At 38.1% G+C, this 22,439-nt stretch overlaps 1 long non-coding RNA gene across 1 annotated transcript; it reads right to left on the bottom strand.

Annotated features, from left to right (window-relative positions):
- Positions 1 to 197: 197 nt before the first annotated feature.
- LOC149791436 (uncharacterized) lies at positions 198 to 22,433 on the bottom strand. Its single transcript, XR_016423180.1, has 5 exons — positions 22,047 to 22,433; positions 21,424 to 21,545; positions 10,585 to 10,699; positions 1,124 to 1,230; positions 198 to 671 (listed from the first exon to the last, which is right to left on the bottom strand). It is a non-coding gene; the product is annotated as an uncharacterized LOC149791436 (long non-coding RNA).
- Between the last annotated feature and the right edge of the window lie 6 nt (positions 22,434 to 22,439).

Genomic DNA, 22,439 nt, shown 5'->3' with positions numbered 1-22,439 from the left:
CTCACTGATGGCTGTCAGTGACATCATCATGGGAATGTGTAACAGCCACATTTTGTAAGAACAAGGTGTAGTTGGTGAACAATACAGACACTTTTCTGCCATTTCCACTGGCATCATCTCATATGATGTTATTTAAAAAAACTTCCTACAACATACTCACAACAAATAAAACCTATATGCAAATCTGATGAAAGCTGCTTGTGTTTCTGAAACACATATTCCATACTGGTGGCAAGAATGTCCAAATCTACATTACAAAAATGAAAACATTACCATCCATCTAGGAGTTGCAAATGTATGAAATCCTCTTGTTGGGTAGTTTTACTAACAGGCTTTACAGCAGGGCCTTCCATTAGATTTAAATGTGGCAGGTAAGTTGACAAAGTAGGGTGGGGGGTTGGGGGGACCTACCCCAATGGGGATAATTCATTTTTTTTTTTAAAGTAGCATGGTGTAAAGTAAAAGTAGATGGGCTGATAAGGAATCCACTGAATTTACAGACTAAAGGTTCAGACATTTGTTTTTAAGAGAAAAATGAAAGAAGGAAACAATACAACAGATATTTTAATATGACTTTAATGTTTATTTTCTAGATTTAATTAAGATTATGAATCAGAATCAGTCTCCAACTCCACTGTAAAGTTTATCTATTACTTCTTCTGCTCAGGCACCTGCAAATTAAAACAAAATTGTAATGCTTAAATAAAGTCATATCATCTCAGCACTAGTTACATATGCAGAAGTCATGTTAATCAGCATTATAAAAATGTATGAAATTTTCTTCACTGCACTTGTGCTTCCCTTACTATCGTTAAGCCATGATACAAGATAACTTTGCACTTACTTGTCATTTCTGGCAAGTGGATGGTGCAATCAATTTGCACAAAGATGAATTTATTTCATCCAAATATTTCATGTGAATAAAAATTCCAAATGGAAGCACTTGTCTGATCAGACAAGATATATGCATATTGTAGTTAGCTGGACTCTAGCTCTGATAGTCTTGGGCAATAGGATAAGCTGATTTTGTTATCAGTTTAGAAATGCATCCGCTTTGCAAATACTATGCTTTAAAAGACGAAACTGAATCCAATATTGATGAAATAAGAGTCATTTGGATTACCTTGTTTTTTATCATTCTGCGTTGGTTGGGTGCATATTTGAGGGTCTCTGATATGGTCTCTTCCATTCCATTTGCCTTTGCTTTGCCATTAGTTTTCAAGCAGGCTTCTGCATGAGTAATACAATGTTTTAAAATAAGTTTCACAACAAAGGATGCATTGCATTTTTCTAAATGCCAGCAATAATCAATGGAATATTTTTAAAACATGTACTTTGAAATGTGTCTCAAGTTACTTTATCAATTCATTTAAAAATCTCTGGCAAGTCACATGAAAAACACAATTTAAATCAAGCCATACTTACTTATCAAAGACTTTCTCATTCACATCCTTTACCTCACACAATAAATATCAGCAACACCAACATTAAATTCACACAATCAGTACAAAACCTAGGTGTTACTCTGGACAGTACTCTCACATTGCACCAACATGTCATGAACATATGCAAGGCTGCGTATCTTGAGCTGAGACGCATCAGCTCCATTCTCAGATATCTTTCAGTTGATGCCACTAAAACACTTGTGTGTTCATTACTGCTTTCAAGACTGGACTATGGTAACTCAATTCTGTCTGGTTCATCTTAATATCTACTGCAGAGACTTCAAAAAGTTCAAAACATAGCTGCTTGGATCATACTTAGAGTACCACAATCAGAGCACACCTCCCCGCTGCTCTGTACCCAACACTGGCTATCCATTCGATCCAGAATCAAACACAACATTAGTTCTCTGTGCTACGTTTCACTGACAGACTCTAGTCCAACATACCTATCCGACCTCACCTATGTGTACACACAAGCAAGATACTTACACTCCTCTTCCGACAATCATATACTCATTATTCTCACTATGAAAACAAAGTCACATGGACAGCATTCTTTTGCATACCAGGGCCCAGCAACATGGAATGAATTGCCCACTGAACTTAGACACAAAGACGCAGTGATCCCATTCAAGAGTGCTCTCAAAACTACTTATTCTGACTACAAAAACAAACTTAATGACTTAATAATGTTAACTACCTTAAATATTCTCAGCATGTTTTTTATGTTTTCTAATTTCATGGTGTTTGTTTTTGTAATCATATCATTGTGTATGTTTTTATGTTGTCTAATGTTGCAAAGCGCTTACAGCTTCTAAAGATTAGGCGCTATACAAAGTCCTCATTATTATTATTATTATATTTAGCTTGGATGAATATTTTTTAAATCAGTGGCCATAACTAAAAAATGGGATTTTGTTTTATGATCATAAAAGTATGTTGGACACCATTCATGATGTACAATGCTGTCTGACATTTCTATGCACCTAAGGTTTCCATCTCAAATATTAAAGCAAAATGCATACCGAATTTGACAGATTGATGAAAATAAAAAAAAGCAATGCTTACCATCTGAAAAGAGGCAATTGTCACTAGAATATTCTATTCAAAATGATATTAATTTTGGACACAGGGGATACCACCCCCATGTTTTCCTGACTCGTGATATGTCGGCCTATTCTGTGCACAGCTTTAAAAGATGTAATGTTTATCCATCGAGCTATAGAAATGAAATACATTTACTGTAGACTGTTTCTGTCAGCAGTTAAGTTGAGTAATTAGGTCAGGTTTATAGCTAGTTTACAAAATTCAATGTAGAATGCCAATAAATGACAAGATATATTTTTGCAAACTAAAGTGATCTTGAAAAAAGATTAGTAAAGTTTAACATTTTATAAAAAATAAGCTATTATGTGGAAAAGAAACAACAATGAAATAGGATGCAATGTGTTTACGTCTAGTTTTGGAAGGTACCGTCTCTAAGGTACCGTCATAATTGTACCGTAGTTTAATGGGTGGAAAGGCCATTGAAAGGTAAGGGCAGTGCGGAGACCATCGAGTATGTTCCAGAATAGCTGAATCTTTGTAGATACATAGATCCATTCGTAACTTCAGTCCGCAAGCGAAACACTGTACTTCGTATCCCAATCCTGACTCAGGTCCGAAGTAGACAAATCCTGTTCTAGCTAAAATATACGAAGAAGGTAATCCTTCCCTATCCGTAGGCCATTTTTGAAACGTGTCCAGTCGACGGGCACAATCACAATAGTCAGGTAAGAAGACTGGAAAATGGTAGGGTTCTCACTGGATTTCTCACTCGATTCTTGCTGCGGCGAAGTCATCCTTCTGGTGGGTGGCTATCCTCTTACAACCAATGTTTTATACCGACATGTCCATACGGCAAAGTAAAGTGGGTGGGAAGCCGCACTCGCTTCTGCTACACGATTTGATAGACTTTTTCCAAGGGTCGACTGACGATGTGGTGTGTGGGTAAACGTACAATCTTGTTGGGTTGATAGGTGGTCACTTTCTCTAGACTGCAAGGCTTCTTTCAATATGCCAAAGTTGACCACTCGACTGGTACGATAATTCAGAGTAAGTCCTTTCACTTTACACTTCGTGTGCACTTCTCCTTGTTTGGCCCAGTATTCGTAGCCGTAATTTTTGGGACCACCACTAACGAAACTTAGAATCTTGTCATCAGGGTGCTTGTCTGTCCAGGCTCCTAAACGGTCTCCTTCGATGTCAGGGTGCTGTTGACTCGGGTGATCGATATAAATGCAACTGTCCATGTCAAAGTACAAGACACGTTCCCCTAACAGTTCTAAAGCTTCGTACAATTTTAAGCGAGCATGAGCTGTCATGTAAGCTGCAATGATGACATTTCCAAAGGGGTCATCTTCTACAAAGTTCAGATCTTCTTCGTAATTCACCAAGATCAAATCCTCACGAACGACGTCCACGTGTTTCATGAATTTGGCTTTGTCGTGAATCATCTGAAAGTAGCGGGAAGGTTCGGTCAAATACTCCGTCTTGGGTAAACACGGTCATTGTGCCATTTTACCCCACAAGCAATTTAACATCACTTTGGCAAACGATCGCCTGCCTTCGTTTTTCTCAATGTGATCTAAAGTAATGCCTTCTTGTGCCCAGAATTTCTCTCTGAATGTCTTTTGGTCTTCGGGAGTGTGACACCAGGACAGATAGCCACTGGCTTCTTGCTCAGTTTCAAAAAGGCATCTACGTAGTCTGCGAAAATGCCTTTCTGCGTGGGGTCACCCTTGTGGAATTATTGTGTCTTGGGAAAGTGGCAAATTTCGTACACTTCTAACAGTTGGTATCCCATGTTCAGAGCTTTGAACAATTCTACGCTGACCCATGTCCCCGTCAAGGCCCATTCTTCCTGGGTGTGATGACAAGGTTGATCTTGGTTGCACGTTTCAGCACAAGTACGGCACAAAGGAAACATAAGTTTGCCTTGGCAATGGCGAGGTAAGACGGGATGGTATAGGTTCGTGGGAGGCAAAACTTTGCACTTGATCAAGCCTTCGTATTGTCGAATGTTTTTTAGGTCGATGTGTTCGGTGAACAATTGTGGGTGCCCTGCAGGAAAGCAACAATATTTGCACACGTAGGGATACAGTGAACACACGTCCAAGTATTTGATTTCTTCTCCTTTCTCTTCGTCAGCTTGGTACAGCAAACAGGTGGCATTGGTCCTTCCTCCGTACAAACTATTACTTGGGTTCAGGGGGTCCATGAACTGGTAACTTTCCATGAGGCGTTTAAACTCGGGATCGGTGTTCAAACGGTGATTGTATTTGTGTTCCCACATTTCCACCACTTGGTATCCTTCCTGTTCTAACTTTAGGCGTGGCTGACAAATGGCCTGGTACAAGTCTTCCATGGTTCGTTGTAAGAACTGATTTTTAGTGCCGCGGTCAGGGTAACAGACGGGACATCCGTGAAATAAGCAACCGTTAAACTCGTACATGATCTTGGGGTTTTCTGAGTCCCAGCCATTGACCGAATGCATTCCGATGATCTTTCGCCCTGTCCGTTGCGGGCATGCTGAATCCATTTGTCTTCCTTGTCGCACAAGTAATGCAACCAGCATGGGGCTTTGACCGAGTATTGACGTTTGACATAGTTGGTCGTTTGAGGACTGATGACAGCCACAGTGTTTTCAAGCATGAATCGTTGTCGGTAGACTAAGGAACACGCTTTGGCAATGGTGCAAGCCTCTTTTAAATGATCAACCCCTCCGTGTTCCATGAACAGTTCTCAAAATTTTCCACAGCATCGCCGTAAAATGTCCATGTCGGAACGACGATACTTTAGCATTTCTTCCTGAAAGTCGAAAGGGTCGGAGGCGTGAGCCTGGTACCAAGCGTAGAAAGTTTCTCGTTCGGTACGCATGTTGTCAGGGTCGTAATAGCGAGCCTGAGGCAAATGGGGTAGAACGGCGTGTTGATTGGCTTCTGTATTGAAAAAGTGTGGAAAGTACCCTTTAGCCATTTCTGTCATTCCAAACATTTTAGGCATTCGACTCAAAGGCATGGCTAAGTAGCTCATCGAATCTTTAAACTGCACTTGTCCCACTTGCATGAAAATGATTTTGGCTCCGTTCAAAGTGATTTTAGGACGCTCGATGCCACGTTCCGTATAACATCTCAAAAGAAACTGTCCATCGTATCCGGAGAAATTGTGAGCCATCACCGTGGCATGACAATGACAATCTCCATAATAATGTTCGATGTCCTCTTGGCTCCACGTCTTGTCGATGGGGTCTAAGACCCATTGTGTGAAATCGGCTAGTGTGTTCGGTCCTTGAAAGATTTTTTCACGCCCTCCAGGAATCTTACTGCAGTGAGGGCAATAACTCAAGATAGGTTCTTGAATCACTTCTCGCACGCTCGATGAGCCATGCAGAAATTAGGAATGTGAATACTGGTCTCTTGCATGCATTCGAAATCGAAAAAGATGAAATTGCCTTTCTTCTTCTTGTGACCATCCTCTTTCTCTGGTTGGGATTGGTATTTTTGTATGTAGCATTGGTGTTCCAAGTCCACAATGCAGTGAAAATGTGACATTTTTTCTTTTCTGAACATACGTGTGCCTTGGTACTGTTGATACATAGACCTTGTCCACACATTGGGCACAATCTCAGGAGTTGACAAGCACATTTCTTCTGTGAACCTTGCATCTTCAGATGTTGTTGGTAACAGGCAGGGCTGACAAATGTGCGCAGACAAGCAGGACAATGCACTGGTTCTTGCCCTTCGCTCAGACAGGGTTGAGAGGCCAAACATCCTGAGCATTTCGATCCACAATGTTTGTGTTGCTCTCGATTATTATAACCATCATAAGTCACATTTCTCACAGTAATATTTGTATCCCAAGAATCCAGTGATAGTGGTAATGGTATCGAAATGGTCATCGTGATGATAGAGGTGAATGTATTTTCCATCCTTAAAGTCTTTCCCTCGAAACAACAGAGACCCGCGCACTTCTTGAGGGTGCACTTTCAAGGTATATCGTGGAGCTAGGGCATCTTGCAATTTTTGCATCTCAGGAATGCCACAGGATGTGTCTTTGGACAGGCATGCTTGTTGTAACAGAAGTTCTGCTTCATTTCGTTGTTTGGCTCGGTTCGATTTTCGAATGTTCTCCCAGGCTCTTTTCCATTCTACCATGTCGTTCTTGTCGGCATAGGTTCATCCCACCACGATGGCTCGGGCTAAACACATGTGGTCTTGAAAATTGTTAATTTGGACAAGACTTGTTTTGGTAATGCGAAGGTTGTTGACCAATAAGGTCTTTCTGCATTGTCCGGTCCCTTGAGGAGGAGAGACGTGGGTCATGTCCAGTGTGGCTTTTCCATCGGTGATGTCAAACTGGTCATTAGATTGTTGCACGTGTTGAATCTTGTCCATGACTTTGGAAGTGGTCAATTCTGCAGGGCTGCTAAACTCGATCCAAACAGGGGATTTCAAGCCGTCATGTTGTATGGAAAGTCTCAAGCGATCATCTTCTTTGGGTTGACATTGTCGCTTGAGTGTGGTGAGCAAAGAATCCCACATGTCGGTGATGAACCCTTTTGCTTTCTCTAACAGTACTTCAGACTTGAAATCTTTAAACTTCACTGTGTATTTGTAAGCCGTAGTTCTAAATTTTCTAGAGGGACGCTTTTCCGTCTCTCGAATGGAATAGTACTTTTCAGGGTTGACTAAGGGTGGTAAACTTTGTTTAGAGGGTTTGGATTCTGGTTCACTCATGTCCTCTTCAAAATCACTGGCAAGAATTTGTGCCAAGACTTCAGCCCTAGTACGAGGCGATAGATCACGTTTCTGCCTCTTACTTTCTTCTTCTTTCTTCTCAAATGAATTGGATCATTTCATCTCGATAGCAAAAAGTCAAATGACTAAAGTTTAAACACCATGAATTAATTTATAGTCATAGCAGACCAGCGTATATAAAGGGTATGTGTCTTGTCCTTTCACTATTCATTTCACTCTCAAACTGAGCACAACAATGGAAGAGACTACCAAGATCGAACGTTTCATCAGAGCTTTGCGAGGGGTCATTAGAAAATTCTCTTCAGACCAGCCGAGGGACTACTCTCCTTCCTTTCAAGATAAAAGTCAAGATACTTGCTATATCTGTCAGAAGAAAGGGCATTGGTCTTCAGAGTGTCCAGACCGTCAAAAAAGAAAAAAAAGGGGTTAGAAGAGACAAAAGTCAAGATACCTGTTATTATTGTCAAGAAAAAGGACATTGGTCACCAGACTGCCCAAAAAAGAAACAAGAGGAGTCAGAAGAAGAGAGGGATTCTTCAGAGGAAGAGGAAGAAGAAGAGGAAGAAAACAGACAGGTGAAGAAAAAGAAACAGGAGAAGAAAAGAAGGGAAGAAAGTGAGGAGGAAGAGGAGGAAAAGACTATGACGGTGAAGATATTAAAAAAACAGAGAGTGAACAATGAGACAGAATAAGTCTATGAACTTTTTAAAGTGCTCTGTTGTGAATTGTGAATTGTAAATATTTATAAAAGAATAAATTAATTATAAAAGGTAAGTGTCTTTGGGTTTTGATTTTAAAATAAGAACCTACACTCACGCACACTCATACACAGACAGGTACTATTGGGTAAAATGTTTTTTTTTAGTTATTGGCAATTGAAAGCCTATCTCTTTTCGAGAGACGTGGATGGCCCTGAAAAGGGCCTTTTTTGGTGTAAGGGGTGAGTTTAAACAATCAACTTTAACTGTCTTAAGCCTTTGCCATGGCCAAGGCCTACTTCTGGACTGCGTACTGTTGATGATGATTTCATTGAAATCACTAAGGATGGTGCAGTAGGCGTAGTCACAGGGTTGGAGTGTTTAGCTTGGGAAGGTCGTATTCTCTTCGGCCGTAATAAAGAAGTCTGATACATCTGTTTCAGACTTCTTAACTAAAATGTCTAACAGTACCGTGACCGTTTGATTTTGACACCCTTGTTTCTTTGCTGCTGCGTCTTCTTCTTGTTGTTTTTTTCTTACCTCTTCTTCTTGCTGCTGTTGCTGTAGGAGAAAAGCTTGTTCCGCTTCCTTTTGCTGTTGTATAAATTTCTCCAATTCTTCTTTCTGTCTCTGTCTAAAATTTTCCATGTGCGGTAATGAAGGAGAAGGTGACGAAGGTTCAGGAACAAATTCTTGCAAGGTAAAAAAATCCACAAAATCCCAATTCACCTCTTCTGAAAGTAAGTCTGGGTTCCCTTGGGTAGTCTCCACCATCAGTGCACCCAAACTGATCGTTTTCTGAGTTTCCGTCATGTTGAAAAACTGTCGCTTAGATTGACTACGCACAGGCGCTAGCGAATCTATATAGACTATGTGACGTCACAGACTGCTCTCTTCGGATTGGACGTGGGCTGACTGAATTTTGTAACGCGTGTTTGGATTGGTCAACAAACTCAATCCGTTTCAATCCTTCCTCCCCCTATAAATAAGTACAGTTCACTGCATTCCTTCACCTGTTACTCAGCACCCCAACATGTGGACCGATGTACAATCTTCAACGCTTGTGTCTTCGATGATGTTCCGGACGGACATATCAATGTATGTCCGATCCAACTGGACAGTTATCCACAGGACAGACACCAGCCTGTGGATGCGAAGAATCTTATGTGGGGCATCAAGGATGCCACAAAAGAGTCTTAATCTATGGTCCTGCAGTCAGGCACAGCCTAAGGTCAAGAAGAAGATGTCACAGATGCCCTTTATGTATATTAACATAAAACCAAAGGCCCTTTTCAGGGCCATTCCTATCTCTCGAAAAGATCTTGACTTTCAATTGCCTACCCCTTTTTTTATTTTTTTGTTTAAAAAAATAATAAAAAAATAGAGACCCCTCCCTGTTTCAATTTTCGCCTGTTCCATTTTCATAGACCCATCAGGTCGGGACCTTATTAAAATAGGGTCCCGACCCTGTTCCATTTCCCCTAGTCCCAAGACAGTCCCACGATTTATTCCCCATGTTCAATTTCCCTTGTCCCTAGAGTGAATAGTTTTTTTTCTTTCTCCCATGTTAAATTCCCCTTGTCCCTAGAATGGATATTTTTTTTTTTCTCCCATGTTAAATTACATAGTCCCCAGAGTGGATATACCCTTTTTAACATGGAAGTTCCCTAGTCCCTAGACCGTCCCTATTCACTACTACCATTGTCATTACCAGCCTGAAACCCAATTTAATGCCATTTGTATAAATTCATTTCAAATAAATATTATGATATAGTTGAAGTGTAAAGTCAAGCAAGTATTCTGTTTGCAGATTTTACATTTTAGATATTATAGTAAAGTCATATTTTCTCTTGTTTAGTAAACTTTATTGCAACTGGTTCCAAAATAGTAAATCTTATTTAATGTTCATTCACCAGAATAGGTATTAATACAATCCCGAATTAACTGTATGGTACTAAAATATACCCTGATCTTGTGTGAGATTGTAATATACAGAACTATACCTCAAGACAACAATAATATATTGAATTTATATTGTATCAAGACTGTCATGGTTATGAACTCCAACTTTATTCAGGTTTTTTCATAATAAATGATCATCTTGTGCTATGGTTGAAAAGAAATCAAAGTTCAGTTTAACTCCATTCTCTCCACATTTGTAAGTTGTTAAGAGGCATACTCATCCTCAGTGTTATAGTAAAATGTAATCTTATTTGGATCAATCTTGGTGGTGTAATATATGAATGGAGAAAGAATATTATCATCCAGATTAAAATATGTTTTATTCAGACTCTACTAAAATTTTTAGTTGGATATGGGTTACGGAGCCTGATGTGTATGAACAAAGCAATGTGTACCATGACCTTTTTAATTTAACATTTTAAACTCCTGCAGAAGAAAGAGATTTTTTAGATCCATTAATCTGTATTAACAAAAACATTTCTTCAGTATGATTTTCAATTACTTAGTATTGACAAAACTCATATTTTAAAGTTGTTGTTTTTTTGTGTTTGGTTTGGCCTTTTATGGTAAACCAACACAAGTAAGTTATTTAGTGCCAAGGCACTTTAAGTATAGTGCCTTGCCCAAGGACACACCATGGTAGCTAACCCAGGTTGGTCTGATGGTAGAATTTGAACCTACCTTATTTCACAGGTCCAGAAAGCTAACCACTGAGCCACTACAGCTCCCCATCTTATAGTGGAATGCTGGTATACTTTATGATCAAGAAGGATGGGTTGGGGTATGCATGTTGCATCTGAAAAAAGTGATGGAATTTTTGTTTACATAATATTTTAGTCATACAATATGAATCATTTTCTATAGATTTAAGATGTATCAGATCAAGTTAAGAAAAATCATATATTCTGTTTCCTGGGAATGTACTAAAATTCACTGTTATTGTTTGATTTTTTGGTAGTAAGCTTACTTGGTATTTTTTTCTTTTTAACTTGAATACCTAATTTGTTAACATCCTATTCTAAATCTTCAGAGTTCTGTCTATTAAGTGACAACTGTTGATACATGTAGGGAAGTTTTTGTTTATATCTTTTGATTTTTGTGATTCTGGAAGTTGCAGTATTTGTTGTTGTATTATAACCATTTCAGTAATTTAATGAATGCAGAGTATACTGCTCTATAAATGAAATTTAAGTGAAAATAATGTAAAAGTATGTTTCACTGCAAATATAAATTGTTTAAAATAATATATCATTTATCATATGACTATTCAATTGTGGTAACTAGTATTCCATCCAATATCTATATATTAAAATATGTCTTTTCATACAGCTGGTGATCATTTAGATACAAGTCCAATTGAACATAATCAAATTATCAATGCAGGTGTTTTTATTAGTAGTAGTATTGCAAGTATAAGTGTTAGTATTAAGATTTCATATACAGGTAAGATAAGTGTATCATAATGTTTAAATGATGCTCCTCGTTACAACATAAAATATGTTCATTGAAACAAATGGTTCACTGGTAAATTGGCAGCAAAGGTCTTCACTGAATTATGTTGCATAAACTATTTTACAATAAAACATATATGATGCATCTCAATTATGATGAATGTGAGGAGGAGGATTAATAATAATGCAATTTAAGTTATCTTCATAACATAAGTTCTAGCAGATGTGTAATTTTTATGTGGTTCATCATCAGTTTGAAACTGGTCTGTGATTTCTGGATCTGGTCATACCTGGTCCCCTGCTGTTGTGCTGCTATGGTCTTTACAGTTCATTAGGATATCAGTTACACTTGGTTTACATTTAGAACCCCATGGGATGGAATGCCCAGTTTGAAACTGAGAGAATGGTTAATTATCCATAATATAACTCCTGCAGTTATTATTAGGTTTGATATCAAGGTCTTTCTTTAAAAGCTTTTCAACTCAGGTTCTGTTCTACCATACAGATAAATAAAGTCAAATTCAAGGCTTTCAGATTTGTCCAGTTTGTTTCATGTGTTGCGGCAGACAGACTGTATATTGCCACTGTACCATATAAATATCAGTGCTTAGTCTGCTCTCAGTTGCTGTGGTTTGATTAGTTACAAGTGTCATCACATGTGACTAATTATTGACCAATGTAATGAAACTTGTATAATTAGAAGGCTGTATTTAAAAACTCTAAAGATCTTAAAAAGAAAATTGGATCGGGGTAAGTAAAACCTTTTACTTTGACCATTTGGCTAGAAAATAATTTTCAATAAGTTTAAATTGGATAATAGTAACATAATAATTAATTACACAAATCAGAATAAAAGCTATTTGCATATCCCCTTACAGCTGTTGCTTTTTCATAGTACTAAGTAGAATAAAGTATAGTTAAGACAGATAGCTTTAAGCTAGAATTAAACTCAAATAAATTGCAAGAAATCAAAACAAACCCAGGATTAAAACTAAAGAAATATCCCGTCATATATACCTTACATCAAATAAAGAAACTCAAGATGGATAACAACAAAATTAATGTCACATCATCAAATAGTTATCTCAGCTGCCTGGTCAACCTAAAGGCAGATAAACTAAGGCAAACTTACTCCGAAGCAGTCTCATCCCCCCTAAGAGAAAAACGACAGATACAGTTCTTAACGCCAATTTTCAACTCGACCCCAACTGACTCGATGAGTAGACTCTACCTGTCACCAAGCGTAAACGAGAATGTGGACAATCTACCGAGTAACCGCAAAACTACATCCGACATGAGTACCCAAACTGAGGAACAATACTCAGCAAGCACAAAAACAACCCAGACCACGCTGGTTAAAAACACTAGCAGCCAGGGGACTCAAACTGAGAACCTACTAGATGAAACAGAACGCCCTCACCCTACCACAAATAAAGCAGTCACACACGACTCAACAAAAGGTAAGAATAATAGGAAAACCAAATCCCAAATACCAGTTAGAAAGAATAAGGAACACACTAACTGTCAGAATACAAGACCCAGCAAGCCGGTTATGGACAACGAAACAAAGTCAGCTAAAGAGACAAACACCAGGGGAAAAAAGACCAGTCTGCAAAATATCCAAAACAAGAAACACCCCGCTGAACTGACTCTCTTCGTCAAGGGAGTAAATTCCAAAATAACGAAGTTAGCCTTTAAAACCATAGCATGGCAATTGAACAAACATCACCAAGGAGAATTCACGCTTAAAAGCACTAGAGACGACTTGCTGATAATCAAATGCACCACTGAACAACAGATTGCCAAATATATGGAAATTGAAAGAATAGGCCAAATAAATGTTCAGGTCACTAGACACAACAGAACAAAACAACACATAGACCCAAACCCCCCAAAAACACACAACAAAGGAGTCATATACATATCAACTCAAAATAAAACCAATGAAATAGTAGACTACATAAGGAGTAAAGGACAGGAAGTAGAGAAAGCAATCCGCCTAAAAACAAGAAGGGGAAAGGATAGCACTGCAGTGGTACTCTTTTTTAAGGGCGCCACCCCAGAAACTATCAAAATAGCCGAAAAACTCGAGGTTAAAAAAATTTTTGCTTTCAAAAAACAAACCACGGTTCTGTGGCAACTGCAAAAATTGGGGGCATTACTCTAAGAGTTGCGGAAACCTATTCCGGTGCAATCAATGTGGTCTTCACCACCCAGACCGGAAAACATGTAGCGCCACCAATCAGCACTGCGCTAACTGTAGTGGTAACCACAAACCAAACCACGCAGAATGCCCCAGGGCTCTTAGAGAAGCCCTAATAGTCGAATATATGATCTCCCATGGGGTAAACTATAAGCAGGCCAAAACAAAAATCAGGATACCAAAAACAAAATAAATAGGTAGCACCCTCAGTGGTAGGAAACACGCATAAAACGAAAACAACAGTAAATTAAACAAACTATTAAGACTTTTTGCACTAGAGATGGATTCCAGAGCAGAAATCAAAATATGGCAATGGAATGCACGCGGCCTTAGGGCCCACGCTGACCAACTAAATAACAAAATACTTGAACAGGAAAGAAAACCAGATGTTATATGCATACAGGAAACCCACCTAAATGATACCTCACGTATCCCAAACATCATAGGCTACAACACCAAATACCTAAAGCATCGATCCCCCACAGCAAGAGGAGGGGGGTTAGCAACCTTTGTTAGAGATGGAATTACATCAGAAATGCATAAATTAACAGATAGTAGACCGCCCAATGACTTCGAAATACAGATAGTCAAAATAACCGCTCAAACTAAGCAGGTACTAATCGTTAACCTCTATGAAACAAATGAGCAGCGCAATTTAAGTGCAGACGAAACAATCAAAATGATTAAAGACTGTGGAGAATGGGTGGTAATATGCGGGGACTTCAATGCGCACAATGAACTATGGGGGAGTCAAAAGACGGACATTCAAGGAAAAATTGTAGAAAAATGGGCACAAAAATGCAACTAAGTTTTTCTAAACAACGGAATGCACACCCGGATAGATGACAGAACAGGCCACACATCAGCAATAGACCTATCTCTATGCACACCAAGATTAACAGGCATTTCTGATTGGCAAGTTGATGAAAGCGACCCTATGGGAAGTGACCATTACCTTATAAATATAGAAATACAAATTAGAATACCTCAAAATAAAGCGTCCTTCACACCAAGATGGAAATACGAACAGGCCAACTGGATTAGGTTCAAACAGATAGGTGACTCAATCGACCCAGAAACCATATATCACCGGGACATTGACACCTTTAATGACAAATTAATAGAAACCATTAACACAATGGCCCAAGAAACAATTCCTAAAACTAAAGGAGTAGCACCCAAACCCACGGTGCCCTGGTGGAATAATGAATGTAAAATAGCAATTAAAGAGAAAAAAAGAGCTCTAAACAAATTCAAAAGAACTAAAAATAATAGGGACTTTAACTACTACAAGGAAAAGGAAAAAACTGCCAAACAAACTATTATGATAGCTAAACAAAACTCATGGAGAGAATTCTGCTCAAAACTAGATATTAACACAAAATCGAAGGAGGTGTGGCAAAGAATTAAAAAAATGAGAGGCAAAACTAAATCAATAACCCCCAACATACCTGGACAAAACAACAAACATAAGGCAGAATTATTCGCAAACTATTTCGCCAACATGTGTAGCAATACCAACTTAGAGGATAAGTTTAAAAATCATAAAAGGCAATTTGAGGAAAGCAACTCTGACAACATAAAGGAAGCAGGAAATAATGACGGCCCACTAAACCTTCCATTTACAGAAGCCGAATGGAGAAAGGCCCTCGCCGGCAAAAAGACCACATCCCCCGGGGAGGATACTTTGGGGTATGAAATGTACAAGAACCTACCCAAAAAACTTGTCACAATTGCACTTAACCTCATTAATAAAATATGGGAAACCGGTACCATACCTATAAGATGGAAAAAGGCAGTAGTGGTCCCGATTCTTAAGCCTGGAAAACCCTCAAGCGATATAAAATCATACAGGCCCATATCACTAATAGACAATATATGTAAAATAATGGAAACTATGGTAAACAACAGGCTGAAATACCATTTAGAAAGCAAAGGACTACTAGCTAATACACAGAGCGGGTTTCGCAACTACCGAAGCACAATAGACCAACTCATGAGACTAGAAACCGCTGTCAAATTAGCATCTAGAGAAAAATTTTAAAAATCCAGATATGTTACAGCCATCTTCTTAGACATGGAAAAAGCATATGATCTAATGTGGACTAAGGGACTGATAAGTAAACTTAAACCATACGGAATAACTGGCAATATATACAAATTTATTGCTAACTTCCTAACCGATAGAAAGATACAAGTCAGACTAGGACAAGACTACTCCGAACGATACAAACTGGAAAATGGCACGCCACAATGAAGCGTAATCAGCCCAACTTTATTTAATATAATGATAAACGACCTGGAAACAGCGGTAAAACCCAACCACCTTGACTTATCCCAATTCGCCGATGACAGCGCCGTATGGAAAACTGGCAACCCGGCCAGCAGAGAAACGACCAAGCACTTACAAAAAGGACTAAACGATATAGGAAATTGGACAGATAAATGGGGATTTAAATTGTCACCTCTAAAAACAGTAGGCATAGTTTTCAATCCGTGAGGTGGCCACCCCCCACCCACTCCAAACTTAACCCTAAAGGGGGTACCCATCAAATTCGAAAAACAAGCGACACTCCTAGGTATGGTATTCGACCACGAACTCACGTGGGCAGCTCATATCCAAGAACTCGTAATGAAGTGCAAACGAGACATCAACCTCCACAGAAACCTCAGAGGGGTGAATTGGGGGGTTGATCAAAAAACACTCGTTACCCTATATAGAGCACTTATAAGAGCAAAATTGGACTACGGTTGCCAGGTATATGGAGCGGCGAACACCACGTTACTAAAGAAACTAGACACAGTCCAATCAAAAGCGCTAAGGGTATGCACCGGCGTCCTAAATGGTACCCCCACACAAGATATCTTAATAATAGTAGGAGAACCCCCGCTAGACCTAAGGCGGAAGGAATTGATGCTGCGATACTCGACTCGAATATCAATACACCAACCCAACCACCTCACGCTACAAGCCCTCTTAGCATGCGACAAACCATTCGATACAAAAGGAAAAAATAAAAAAATACCTAGTGGGAAAATAATTATAGAATTAAAAAGGAAATTTCAAATCGCAAATATCAACCCAGAAAAAATAAGGTACTACCCAGACCCCCCGTGGACCTGTCCCACACCACAAATAGATCTTAGCTTACGTAAACTAGGACAAAAACAAAATGACCCGATAGGACTAAGAGCATCAATACTAACGTACATTGACAACAAATACGAGACATACACGCAAATCTTCGCAGATGGATCAAAAACCAAAAATCCAAATAAAACTGCAGCAGGGATAGTGATCCCAAAATTAGATGTCGCCGTTGGAAAAAGACTCCCAGACCAATGCGCTATATACACGGTAGAATTCATGGCAATACTAATGGCATTAACATACGTCAAAACATACCCCACAACTAAGGCAGTCATTCTAAGCGACTCTTACAGTGTACTACAATCGTTAGCAACAGACCAATCCAAGAGCAGACCTAATATGATTAATCATGCAAGATCGCTACTTAAAGAGATTGAAAAAAACAACAAACACGTTGAATTCGTATGGATACCCTCTCACATCCATAATCCCAGGCAATGACAAAGCAGATGCAGAAGCAAAAAACGCCACAAACGAACCAAAAGCCCAAAATATAGCATACAGCGTCACTGAAATCAATAACATGGGACAAGATCAATGACATGTGGCAAGAGCTATGGGAAAAATCGGATGCAAACAGTCTAATACACACGATGATGAAAAAAGTAAGTAGAAAAGTCGAAAGTCCGACCTTCAAAAATCCATACGATATAACAATAATAAATAGAATAAGAACAGGTAAAACACTATTGGCAGGATGCGCAGGGAAACACATAAAAAGGGGACCAACCGAAAACTGCCCCTACTGCCCAACTCCAGAAACAATCGCACACTTAATAAATATATGCCCCAAATACAACCAGGAAAGGGCCGAACTAAAATCTCAACAGGAACAAATAGGAGAACGGTGGACATACCCGGAGTTACTTGTGGCAAAAAACAATAACATAGGAATGACCTATAATAACATCATGACATTCATTAACAAAATAGGCAAAAGGGGACAAATCTAAACCGAATGAAGGGTTGGGTATAAAGAGAGACCATGTAAAGAAATTAAAACCAATAAACCTAAAAGATCGAACCAAAAAAGAAAAAAACCAATCAAAATATTACAAATCACTGTTTGGGAATTGTGACGGCCGGCTCGGGCTAGTGGGTTCACAGACTGACACCGCCGCTCATAACCCGAACAATAAAAACCAGATAAGGACGAATATTACAAAATCACTGTTTTGGAATTATAATGGCATGCTAGGCCCCGTAGGTTCAAAAAAAAAAAAAGAAAAAAAGAAAAAAAGGAAAAAAAAAAAAAAAAAAAAAAAAAAAAAAATATAAAAAAGTAAATCAAAGACCAGTCAAAATATTACAAATCACTGTTTGGGAATTGTGACGGCCGGCTCGGTATCGTGGGTTCACAGACTGGCACAGCCGATCATAACCCGAACAATAAAAACCAGATAAGGACAAAATATTACAAAATCACTGTTTCGGAATTATAACGGCATGCTAGGTCCCGTAGGATCAAAAAAAAATAAAAAAAATATAAAAAAATAAAAATAAAAAAAATATACATTAAAATAAATCACAAATAGCTAAGCTAAACAAAAATAACAGGTAAATAGCCAAGTGGTCAAAGCGAAGGGAAACAAAGGCAATCAAACCACCTCCCTCGAAGAAAACATCTCACGGCGAACATGGCAGTATCAAAAGGATGAGAAGACCAAAACAGAAACGGACACGGGATAAGGCAGAAAGAGCTGAAATAAAGAAGAGCAGGAAAAGGCACAGAATGAAGTTAAACGTCCTAAGGCAGTAAAAGAAGAAAGAACAGGACACTTGCAGACCTTGGGGAATGAAGGCAGAAACAATGAAAAGAGTATGCCTCAAATAATCAAACCACCCCCACCCCCCAGTATGAAAAGAATTGCCTTCCCGAAATCAAACAAAAGAAATAAGGCCACCCCCCCCCCACATCTACTTATAAGTGTGAATGAGAAAGTGAGCGTGAATGTGTGTTGTCGGGATATGTGGGAAAAGCAGAAAAACGAACAAAAATGTCTATAGCCATCACACAAATATAGCATACACACTCCCTACCCACCTTTTTTTTCTTTTCTTTTCTTTTTTTTTTTCTTTTTTACAAACAAATTTTACCACATAGGGCTTTCATTCTGACCCACGAAAGCCCTCTTTTGACCAACAACTTACTGGCCCTGAAACACACTGATTGGTTTAAAGCCACACGTACAAAATACTTAACCAAACTGAGATCTCCAAAACAAAATAAAGGGCTACTAAAAGCCTACTAGATGTGAAAAATTTTTCGGAAAATTCAAGTACGCAAAGTACACAAAATTTAATAGACCTTACAAAAGATAGGAAAATTCACAACTCAGGAATATCTGAAGCGTATGTGACAATCACATGTTTGGCAAGATAGTACAGGAATAGCCCAATAAATATAGGGAACTGGGCATTGATTGCAACGAAAATTTCATAATACTGCTGCTGGTGTGCTTCGGTTACTGCCTGAAATGAGAGAGGAAGGAGATGCAGGATGCAGAAACAGACCACCAACGGAGTACAACGATGGAGAAGGTTGCAGTGACGAGAGCCTGGGCGGGACCTTTTGGGGCACCTGGGCTTCGGCTTGCTTGCTTGGGGGCATTGTATAAGTTAATCGCTAAATTCAAAAAGTACACAAACGTGTACAAACTAAACAGTCGCACATACCGAAAGGTGCACGTGACTTTAATCCAATGAATGAATAAAATGTGTGCTAGAGGGTAGGGTTAGCAGTTATACTCCCAATTATGTTTGTGATGAGCAAAAGCAGCTGCACAAATTTGAGCTTTTAGTTTGGTTCTGGTAGGGTCAAAGGATGCAGGTACATTTTACATTCATTTTTTACTAGAAATAGCTATTTTCAACATTTTTCTGTGACAAGGCAACTAAAAGAATCAGTATGTGCCTTATGCATGAATAAAGTTCACTAGTACTATAACAAATTAGCATACTTTTCATCACCCCTCTACCATCAAGATTTTTTTATATTTACCTCTGTAGCAGACACAAATAAAAGTCGGCAGCTCATTTGCAGACTAAGTTACGCATATGATCTCCAATGCTCATCTAACTGTGACAGGCAGTCACCAACAAGCCAACCTATTTCCATGCCTAACTCAAAGTAAATCTGAACCACATTATAGATTTAGCTTATGTGTAAATTTATAAATGCTAGGCTTGTGATAATTAGGTTCATGCGTTCTACCTTAAAAATTAGAGGGATGTCAAAATACGGAACTATCCAGTGAGACCCATGATGTTAATTTTAATCCCTATGGGATTTGTGACATAAAAAACCCAAATGCTTTATGTATTAAAAGGTAACTAATGGGGGCAGGATCTGCAGTGAATCAATGGTTAGTATGCTAGACTCCTGATAAAAATGTTTGTGTTAAAATCCTGTTATCAAGTCAACCAGGTTACCTACTGCAATGTACCCTTGCCTTACTCCAATTCCCTCAGTACTCAGTAAACAACTAGTGTTGCTGTACATAACAAAACCAGTCCATATTGATTTTACATATTTTACTAAATCCTGACAAAAATAATTCTCTAAATAAAGAATGATTAATATGTGATGGTCTCGCATGTAATCAAACTCTTCCAAGCTTTTAATGATATGAACCGATTTATCAATGTTTATCAAATTTGCATGAAAAACTATTTCTTATTTGTCATCAAATATGTTCAATGTTTTGATCATATAAGCATTTCTGCTACATTAGATCAAAATAATCTTTTTGTCAGAAATAGAGCCCTTATAGTATTTGCAAGGTCAACCAATCAGATGCAGAATTTGAGTTTAATATGAATGAATATTTTTTTTACAAAATTGCTCTTTTGCTATATCTTGATGAGATAAATCTATTCACCAAGTCTGATGAAATTAATGAGAAATAGTTTTAAGAGCAGTAGCAAGAATGGCTAGTGAGATGTAGAACCACCACATTATATGCATAGATTTTGCTTATAGCCTCAGACATACAAGCAAATAATTAAACAAGTCAGATCTAAATTGGATCATAAACACTGTTGTGCAAATCATAAGAAACTCTGCCAATCAGATGCAAGGTCACTTCACTACCATACCTTTATCACACTCATAATAAGCATCATTGTGAAACTTGACTCTATAAGCCCAATGGCCAAGCATGATCAAACTTGAATCAGCAGTAGTGGTTATAACCTCATGTATTTGTATGCATCTTCACTTCTTCAATCTAGATCTCATTTATATAAGCATGTATTCTACGTTTAGTAAAAACTGCACTACATGTATAAATATTACATGCGGTGGTAACATACTCAGATGAAAGATCACCTTATTATTATTAATGGTTAACACTCATCAAACTTCAAGGACAACTTAATGATTTTAGCCTATATTGTGGAAGTATGGCTTTTAGGCTGGTTAAAAAACTCAACTAATCTTATACATGATCACATGTACATACTTGGATTTTGCTCATTATTAGATTTATCCAAGATGTTGATTTAAGCCCAAAACCAAGTTTTATATAAACAAATTGATCAGAACTATGGACTCCAGAGTAGCTAATTTCTTACTGTTGAAAGACAGAAGGGGATGTGAAATAAATAACACACTCTGGACCATTACATAAACCCACTTAGCCTTTTGACCAGTTGAGATAAAATATCAACAATAATGTTAAATAAGATTGATAAATTATGTTTTCTCACATTACCTCTAGCCCTTTTCAACATGGATGGTATTTTTCTTCCACATATGTCAGCTCTTAATTAGTGGCCCTTTCCCATCATGAATGTTGTAGGTGAAACTCTCAGAATTAGGCTTTTTAATTTATATCTGTAGAAGAAAAAAACTATTGGTCTGCATATATCAATGTCACCATTTCTGTATTAGATTAAAATACCATATGTGTGTGTGTGTGTGTGTGTTAATTTTAGAATTTAAGCAAACTTGTCTCCATGTGTTTATTTTAAAACTGATGATGATAACACATAACAGGTTCAATGGATAAAATGTTATTTCTTACTTCTTACAACTGCTCATTATATCTGAATTTACATTCAATGTTTGTTTTAATTAACATATTTGGGATATTGGGCAAATTATTTATTTTGTAGTTTATCATTATATCATTTACCAGTCTTTTATCATTCAAATATGTAATATAGTACCATTATACTGACTTCATATTCTATATGATATCCCAGCAATACATATTAAGCAGATAAGTGCAAATAAAAATGTTCAGAATGTAAAATTTACTCCAAGCTCAAAGAAGATCAGCAAAAGATAATATCCAACAAATTACCAAACAAAAAGCGAAGTTAACGCAGTTACCTTTATTATGACGTCTCCAACACCAACGGTACTGTACAGCTACGTCTTCTGAGTTTTACCGTCATCTTGTCTTTCAAACCAGAATTAATTTCTTGAGCTCTTACAAAATGAAGAAACTTTTAAATACTATAATTTAAGCAGCTTCTTTACATGCCATCAGATAAATTATGGCACAGTGTTATGTCTGTCAGCAAAACGCAACTTCACATTTGGACGGCGCGCTGTGTGGGCATCGCCGACACAGCAACTGACATGAATTCTCTATTAGCAGACAATGATTCGGAATAAATCCTTCGCAAATCTAACATTCTCGATTTTTCATAGTTCCACTTTTCATTGTTGCATCTGTTTGATTGTACAATTGCTAATGATGTTCAATGAATCAACTTCAAT

The sequence above is a fragment of the Sinohyriopsis cumingii genome, chromosome 9, assembly GCF_028554795.1.
Source record: "Sinohyriopsis cumingii isolate HCF-2022 chromosome 9, ASM2855479v2, whole genome shotgun sequence".
NCBI lineage: Eukaryota > Metazoa > Mollusca > Bivalvia > Unionida > Unionidae > Sinohyriopsis > Sinohyriopsis cumingii.
The sequence above is the reverse complement of the archived record's forward strand: the minus strand, read 5'-3'. Positions and strand labels throughout refer to the sequence as shown.